This window comes from Schistocerca piceifrons, chromosome 7 (genome assembly GCF_021461385.2).
Source record: "Schistocerca piceifrons isolate TAMUIC-IGC-003096 chromosome 7, iqSchPice1.1, whole genome shotgun sequence".
Taxonomy (NCBI): domain Eukaryota; kingdom Metazoa; phylum Arthropoda; class Insecta; order Orthoptera; family Acrididae; genus Schistocerca; species Schistocerca piceifrons.
In genome coordinates this window covers 114,907,310-114,915,354 of record NC_060144.1, presented here as the reverse complement: position 1 = coordinate 114,915,354, position 8,045 = coordinate 114,907,310, and the positions used below count along the sequence as shown (strand labels likewise).

The 8,045-nt window shown below is 43.4% G+C and overlaps 1 pseudogene; it reads right to left on the bottom strand.

Moving 5' to 3' along the window:
- Positions 1–406: 406 nt before the first annotated feature.
- LOC124709367 lies at positions 407–524 on the bottom strand (annotated as a pseudogene).
- Positions 525–8,045: the final 7,521 nt, after the last annotated feature.

Below are 8,045 nucleotides of genomic sequence, written 5' to 3'. Positions count from 1 at the left end.
AAATAGTGCCTGCAGATTTCATTTACAAATGTGTAAGTTACATTTGTAATTCGCAATTGCCGAGTGATAGAAATCTTCGACCATTCGTTACATGTGTCTACTCTTATCGTATACTGTAGACTCGGCAGTATTTGGCCTCTAATGCACCAACTACGTATCTCAGCCCCCTAGACAACGAACCAGTTCTTTTTTTTTTTTTTTTTTGCACTCCGTCTTCAGGTCACAGGTGGCCCACCGGGATCATCCGACCGCCGTGTCATCCTCAACTGAGGATGCGGATAGGATGGGCGTGTGGTCAGCACACCGCTCTCCCGCTCGTTATGGTGGTTTTCTTTGACCGGAGCCGCTACTACCCGGTCTAGTAGCTCCTCAATCGGCATCACGAGGGTGAGTGCACCCCTAAAAATGGCAACAGCTCATGGCGGCCCGGATGGTCACCCATCCAAGTGCCGGTCATGCCCGACAGCGCTTAACTTCGGTGATCTGACGGGAACCGGTGTATCCACTGCGGCAAGGCCGTTGCCAGACAACGAAACCAGCCAAAAAATTAAATATTTTCATCGGAAATGGGAACTTCCACATATCATCGGATACATCTATACATGCAGGGCTATTAATAAGTACCGCGAGGGTTTCAGAATGCGACTGTGCAAAAGCTATATGTCATCCAGAAAATAGGCACATACCACTGGGTAGTGCATCTCTCCACGTTCCCAGTTCACATCACTGGTGCTCCACATCGCCACCGACTGTGATGCGGCAAACGTAAGCACGTCCACGCAAATCATTGAAGTCATTTCTGCCGCTGCGTGCTGTACTGTGAAATGTGCCGAGCCGCAATGGAACGGAAACGCATAAATCTGAAGCCGTGACCATTAACGACTGGAAAACATTGTGACGTCGGGATATGTCATACGTTTATTGAATGAAGGGTGTCTTACTTCCGTCTCGTGTCTGCGCATACAGCTCATGCGTAATTTAGGATATTCCTAAAAACACTTTGCGTTCCCGCTAAATTAGCAACGGACAGCCACGATTAAGAGGAACAGCGAGACGACAGTAATTATTGGGCTGCACACGCTCGAGTATTATGTACTAACGACGCGGACGTCGAAGTTCACCGATAGCACCAGCTAAGTGGCAGCTTATGTCAAACATCATAAAAGCTCAATTCGGCGGAACATTTCTCTAAATAGTGCTCTAAAGACTTTTAGTAAAAGCAATGGTAGTTTCTCAATATCGCTGAATTTGTGTACCTGCAAATTATCACATTGAACTACATTTCTTTTTAAATTCAGAATTATAACTAAAAAACTCCTTTCGTTCATAAAACCATTTCTTACTATAGACGATCCTGCAAACCAGTTAACTTCCGGCACTGTCCTTATTATGACAAATAACTGTTATATTAATTAGTGAGACCAAAGTTATTCGGTCTTATTTTTCATTCGCTTTTTAATTGTTCATGAACTCCCAACTAATCGAAATACAACTAAGAAACGCCTGCCATTGTGGCCGAGCGGTTCTAGGCGCTTCAGTACGGAACCGCGCTGCTGCTGCGGTCGCAGGTTCGAATCGTGTTTCGGGCATGGATCTGTGTGATGTCCTTAGGTTAGTTATGTTTAAGTAGTTCTAAATTCTAGGGAAATAATGACCTCAGATGTTAAGTCCTATAGTACTCACAGCCACCTAAGGAACAAAATAAATAGTAATCAGAAAATCAAGGCACACTGAACCAGGCTACACAATGCTGACCAGAGGGCAACACCAAATCGGGTAATTCTATCAAGTCCAGTAGTCGCCAAGTCAGGAAGGTAAAACAGTTAAGCACAATTTCCAAGAATATTAAATGCACCGTTACGATATAATTCTCACAGAAACTTCTCCAGCTAAAACTTATTTCAGATGCCAAAATAAGGCCTTGCATTGGCCCCGCACTTATGGCACTGTCATAACTAGCACAGCTTAAACTGAAACACAACCACACTCAGGCGCCTCCACCATCGTAATTTTTCACCGAGCGCAACCAGCGTCACACTCTCACACTCTCACCAGAGCACGACCAGCAGCTAATATCTGCTTGGGCCTGATAAGCGCGATGTTCACCGGACCCAAGATGTCAGGTGCAGTCCACATACCCAGAGAAGGAATCGTTGTCTCATGCTGATAAGTCGCTGTGCTCTCAGGCCCAGACTCCATCAGGCCGCCTCCACTGCTGGCCACGTGAACTTGCCACAACGTCTTGTCCAGCTGAATCCTGTCTAGCTTGTGGCACTGCTTCCTCACTCTCCCTTTGCCTAACTCCCCGTGTCGAGACCGACTTTCCCGTCCTCCACACAGAGTCCACTATCATCAGATGTCAGCAGCCAGCTGCCACACATCCTCCCAGACACCTACGACCACCAGCCAACTTCCTGAACCAGCCAGCGTCTCTGGAATGTAAACCAGACCGGTCGGCACATCAGCCGGGGCTCTGTGTAGCTTGAGGCGCCTTGTCCAACCATTGCTTTACACAACCCCCAGTGCTAACTCCAAGTTGTTGCCCATTCCTGGTCCCACACCAGTCCACTCTCTGCTTTCGGCGACTCATCGTCTCACCGTGGCGCTGGACTCAATCACTTTGTAGTTCTACAAGTGCTCTTTCGCCACTGGAATTCATCACTGGTGCTAACTACTAAGTGAAGAGGAACTTCAGCTGTACCGTGGCTAGCTAATTTATAACACGACCCCCCCCCCCCCCTTTCTCCATGAAACTGCTAGTCATCCCCACCAAACAGGAGAGTGAAATAACCACTGCACATGTAAATACTGTTAAAATATAACACATCAAAGAAGCAAAACTATTGGTAACTGAGGCACAGGTAAACGATGTTACGAATCACTGGAGCCACTTGCCAGCTTAAGGTGGGACACTTAAGCTTGGCACTCTCTAGCTGTTGCCATCTCCTACAAAATTAGCCTGATAGGAGTTACGAAACTCATAACCTTGTAGAGTCCCCAAAACTGTGGCAGAAGTTTCAGCATAGCTTCATGTCTGTCTTGCAAAGCTTACCAAAATTTTTATCATAGTCCTATGCAGGATCAGCTGTTTGTACAACTTTTTATGAAACCTCTTTACAGTTTTTCGTGATATTAGTACTCTGGTCGCACGATAAACCAAAGTTCCTCTAGCGTGCAGATTCAACACTTGCAAGGTTTTTACATCAACTAACCCAAACACTTCCGTCTCATCATCGAGCGATACTAAACAGATCCCAGACTCTACAGTATCTGGAATACAATCCACAGGGAAAACTTACTCCTTCATTATCCCTAGAAGAGAAGTGAAATTCTGGCGGTAAAAGTATAATACTATTCGTCATTAATGTGTTTACTGTTGTTTTAAATTATTATGTCATTACCTAACAGCCAGCTGGTGGATTGTGTGTCGTTCCTTCACTTTTAATTGTTACATTTCAAGCACGTACGCTGCAAAGTGACCAAGTAATTGTAACAAGCGATTGTGTAATTTCATCTGTGAGAATGTTTCTGAATGTAGATAGGTAATACGTTTCACTAAGTAAAAGAACTAAATCTTTAAACTGTGTATTCGATTAATAATAACCTTACGTATCTCTGTCATACAACAAGTCGCCAGTCAGTCTCCCAAGAAGTCATTACGCCTCTTTCACCACAAGTCTCCTTCAGCTGTCTGCACTCACTTTACTGCAGTTTTGTACATTGATAAGTAATTGTTATTGATCTTTACTGTCACGGTTTATAGTTCTTGTACGTCGCACCACCGCCCATACCAACTAACACCATTATTCATCTGTTTCAATGTAACTGTTCTTCAACTGACTTCATCTTCATTTCTGATATTAATGTCTCTGGGTGCAGTACCTAAAAAGCGAAACATAAACATCTACACTTATGAGTTGCAAGCAACCTTATCGTGTTTGGAGGACAGTAGATTGTGTAACACGGTCACTTGCCCTTTTTCCTGTTCCAGTCCCGAAAGGCTCGCTGGAAGAGACATAACGAGTAAGCCCCCCTGTGACCAGGAATCTCTCTCATTTTCATTCACGACTTTTCGCCAAATGTAAGAAATCAATATGTTGTTTGACTCTTCCATGAACATACGCTCTCAAACTTGAACAGTAAACCAACCTTGATGCAGAACTTCTCACCCAGCGCTTGCCACTGATGTTAGATGAGCACTTTCGTGGCGCTTTCGTGCATGGTAAGTGAACCTGTAACTAAACGCGCTTCTCTTCTTTGTATGTTCCCTGTTTCATCAATCAGTTCTAACGGTCCCATACTGACGAGTAATATTCAAGTGTAAGCTGCCTTATCTGTCAATGGACTACATTTCCTGAGTATTCTACCAATGAATCTCAGTCTGGCAGTTGCCTCACCTGCGACTACATTTATGAAGTCATTCCACTTTAAGTCGCTATACACGTACACTACTAAATGTTTTGTACATGAGACTGATTACTTTTTGTTCATACTTTAATGGTGCTTTCTGCCTAATTATGCGCAAAACGTTACATTTATTTATGTTGAACGTCAGTTGCCAATCCCTTCACCAAGCGTTTGCAGGTCTTGCTGCATTTCGCTAAAATTATCTGGTGTTTCGATTTCCCTGTATACAACAGCATCATACGCGAAAAGCCTCTGGAATTGCTGGCGTTATCCCGGAGGTCACTTATATACATATTTTGAAAAGTAATTTTCCAATAACATTCACTTGTAATGACATTCTGCGTTCTGTTTCCTAGAAACTTTTCAAACCAGTCATACAGCTAGTCTGCTATTCTGCACGCTCGTATTTCGTGCACTACGCGGCATTGCGGTACTGTATAGGACGCCTGTCGGTATTCTAGGAACATGGCGTCAACCTGACCACCGGTATCTGCTGCTTTCTGGATACGTACCACATCCGCACATGTGTGAAATGTACATATTTCAGATAACATCAATCATGTTAATTAAAGGAAAAGAAAAAAAAATAATTTATCGGAACACGAAAACGTCACTTCCACCCCAGTATGTTACGTTTACTCATAATAATGGAGATACATAGTGAATGATACGATCTGGTGTCTACTTTAGTACTGGCACTGTATGTGTTTGTAAGTATAATGTATATGTTTCGACTAAGATTTTATTAATCTTCGAGCGGGCGTGTCTGCGTATGAAGTGCGCCAACCACAAATAACATTGCCTGCAACCGTTCCATTGTTATTCTCAAATGGCGAGCCCATCTCTATTTCTTCATTATTGCTTCGACTAACACTGGGGTAAACTGAATTATCATAGGTCCAAGAGAACAGCAGCAGTATAAAATAAATAGCGACTTAGGCGAGAAAAAATTTACGATCCCTGCTTGAAAATGACCTAGATTCCCAGATATCAGTACAGACCCACGATGAGGCAATTGCCTTCGAGATAATAAACAGTAGAATAAACAGCTGGCTGGGATCTGACGCAACTGCGCTGTTTAATGCTTCGAGTGGATCACTAAAGGGGACGGGGGGGGAGGGGGGCTACACTTGCACTTGCCAATAGACTAATGTAATGAAATTTTATTTTATTGTTGTTTAATTAAACACTGGTCTAGCTCGTATAATGTAAATATATTTTATCGCTGCTCAATGAAACTAAGATGAAACTCTTATACTGCTTTTACGTGTTTGCGTTCCTGTCATGTGTACAAATTAAACCACGTTCCGACTGGTGTCATAAAAAACGCTGCACCCACTCGAGGGTTAAATAAGCCGACCGGCAACAGCCAAAATCAGTGCAGGTGATCCGGAAGATAGCAAATAAACAATTAAAAACGGGAGTTGTTTAGCGTCACACTTGTAGATAGCAGAAGTTCAGTGTCACTCAGCACTCGGTCACCAGTGGAATAAACGACAGTTCGAGCACTCGGTAACTACTCCCTCCACTTTTTGAATAGAGTGCAAAAGAAAACAAGGTCGTCGTCTGCGTACAAAATCAATTAAGAGTGGATACCAAAAGACGGAAAACCACAAAATAACAACAGGTCAACACTGCACTCAGTGTCGCGGCCCGAAAGCATCAACCTGCAGTACGTGAGCGCGTCCACGTATTTAACCTTTACGTGATAAAATGTTCCATCGTACCTAACAATGAAATATATTTCAGTATGTTTTCTTTGGGAATAGTAATTAATAAAACTACTGAATTTATTCAGTATTTCTAGGTCCACCATAAGTTCTTGGGTGATGAATACACGTACCAATGAATCAGAAGCATAGAATCAGATGCAACAGGTCAACACTGCACCCTGTGTCGCGGCCCGAAAGCATCAACCTGCAGTACGTGAGCTGCCTGTATTGAGCCATATCCCGCCGCCACATTTGCGCAGAGAACACGCACTTGTCAGGGAGTGTCGAAAAATCCAAAATAGCCCAGATCTTCCTATCCACACCCTGAGTAATGGAACTGAGCAAAATAGATTGAAATCCAGACACCCCCCTCTCGCAAGTGCCAAAGATCTGGTAAAGAACGCTTTTATTCTTGAGGACCGCTGGAGAGAAGAATGGGAGGAAAAGACACCGCCTCAGGTTAACACCTTATTGGGAACATCTCACAGACCTCGGGGCTTTGATTTGCCCCGCAAAATCTGGTCTACCCTTAACAGGATCAGGACGAGCCACGGCCGTTGTGCGGACTCCTTGTACAAATGGAGCATAGTGCCATCACCACAGTGCGACTGCGGCGCTGACATGCAGACAATTCACCATATCGTGGTAGAATGCCCTCTGAGGGCCTACCCTGGGCCAACAAGGGACTTCATGGATGCGACTAACAGTGCAATCGATTATATTTCTAACCTAGATGTTTGTTTGTGATATTGTAACTGTTTTGTGTGTTATGTACTTTTAGATTTTTCATACGTGATTTGTACTTGCCATACGCTAAATAAATAAATAAATAGAATCAGAGCTGAAAACGTTTGAAAATATCTGCATAAAATTATCAATGTCAGATTCTGTTAGCAAACACACGCCCTGAGCCGGAAGACTATTTCCAGAAGTCTGGGGACCACAACCAACTTCAGGTCAGGCATATAAATCCACCTTTGCAGCTACTGCAGTATTACTGTCGGTTTCCACGACCTTCATGAAATGCTTCTTCAAGCAGAGACAACAGTATGCTCCACCTGCTGTAACTGTAGTAGCGCTTTCACCCACTTTCCCTCTTGGCGGTGTGTTACCCGGCCTATCATCAGTTACTGTAGTAGTGCTTCGAACTGTAGTATAGTAGCTACATTATCAGAGTCTTCTCCAAATTCTCATTCTTCTGTGTGCTTTTCTAAAATCTTTTTCCCAGCAATTCATCACACGATCAGCAACAACTTCATCTGCCATGAAACTACGCCATTTTTTAAAAACTCTCTCACGAATCTATAAGAAATACTCACCAATGTCAGTATGACACCTTTAATTAAACAACCAAAAATGAGTGAATAATACATCTATTAGATTCCATTGCGTGCCTAAACGATTTTCGTCTTGTTACATGTCTTCAGTCATAATCCTACATGCCCTCTGTCAGCGGAAATAGCTTATACTATCTCAGCGGCTTGCATTGTCGAGATAATTTGTCAAACAAATCGATATGTTAACATATACGCCGTGGAAGAAACGTAGCTCTGAAAATTGTTGCAAACGTTTCCCGTATTGATTTTATACCATATGGTGTAGTAAATATTAGTGTATGTATTTTAGTATGAGAAAATTTAACAAGAGTAAAACCACAAGTAGCAAATGCTAGCTGAACGTAAAATCAGCTTTGAATACGAGTGTCTCGAAAGGCTACCGATAAATATTCGTGCCATTACTCACTCGCTCATCCGTCTCCACAACTGAATAGTCAACGTGGCTGATTGCCGTCGGAGGTGGTGGACCCGGGTTTGATTCCCGGAGTTGGCAGAGATTTTTTATTGGTGGGAAGAGTGGTACTGGATGCACTCAGCCTCATGAGGCCAACGGAAGAGCTACTCAATCGATTAGTAGCGGTTCCAAGGC